This window comes from Otolemur garnettii, unplaced genomic scaffold (genome assembly GCF_000181295.1).
Source record: "Otolemur garnettii isolate 467f Iridium unplaced genomic scaffold, OtoGar3 scaffold00338, whole genome shotgun sequence".
Taxonomy (NCBI): domain Eukaryota; kingdom Metazoa; phylum Chordata; class Mammalia; order Primates; family Galagidae; genus Otolemur; species Otolemur garnettii.
This window is the reverse complement of record NW_003852733.1, coordinates 206,344-207,464: the sequence shown is the minus strand read 5'-3', so window position 1 is coordinate 207,464 and position 1,121 is coordinate 206,344.

Sequence of the window (1,121 nt, the reverse complement as noted above, 5' to 3'; positions counted from 1 at the left end):
TTAGGTGAAGGGCACATCTACTAAGGGGAATTCACAACAGAAACACAAACAATGTAACCTAATCATTTCTTTCCTCATATTAATCTGAAATATACAAAAAAAGCAGAAATGCAAAAATAAAAGGATGATAAGTATTTTTATTGTTTAAATATATATTTTGAAGCCAGTGTCTCGCTCCATTAACCTAGTCTAGAGTGCAGAAATGTCATAGCTCACAGCAACCTCAACTCCTGGGCTCAAGCAATCCTCATGCTTCACTCTCCCAAATGGCTGAGACTACAGGCCAACCACCACCACCACAATGCCATGCTAATTTATCTATTCTTAGTAGAGACAGGATCTTGCTCTTACTCAGGCTGATCTCCAACTCCTAAACTCAAGCAATCTACCCATTTCAGCCACCCCAGGAGTGGTAGACATAAGCCTTGGCTCTCAGCCTCTTTGAATATATATTATCATTTTCAATTCTCCAAAAGTGTGTTTACATATATAGAGACACATATATATATGCATAGAAATTTGTAGTTTTATTCTAAGGACTAAAATCTCTCAGCCTGCCTCCTTTCTCTTGCCTCCAGCTCCTTCACCTCCATAGATTTCTGGTTTGCAAACCACTAAAACACACAACAAATCAGGGCAGTGCCTGTGGCTCAGTGATTAGAGTGCCGGTCCCAGGTACCAAGGGTGGTGGGATCAAGCATGGCCCTGGCCAAACTGTAACAAAAAATAGCCAGGCATTGTGGCAGGCACTTGTAGTCCCAGGTACTTGGAGGGTGAGGCAAGACAATCGCCTAAGCCCAAGGGCTGGAGGCTGCTGTGAGCTGTGACGTCACAGCACGCTACTGAGGATGACAAAGTGAGACTCTGCCTTTAAATAAAAAAAAGAAAGAAAAAATTCCAACAAATCAACCAAAAGAAAATATAAATTCTTTCTCTTTACATTTCGTGAGCTATTTTCTCTTTGAGTATTTGTCCCTTTAAGCCTACAGTGATTCCTGAGTGTACCACATGAAACAAGAGCATATCAACAATCACGCCTGGCTCGGCGCCTATAGCTCAACCGGCTAAGGCGCCAGCCAAGTACACCTAAGGTGGCGGGTTCAAATCCCCAGCCCGGACCC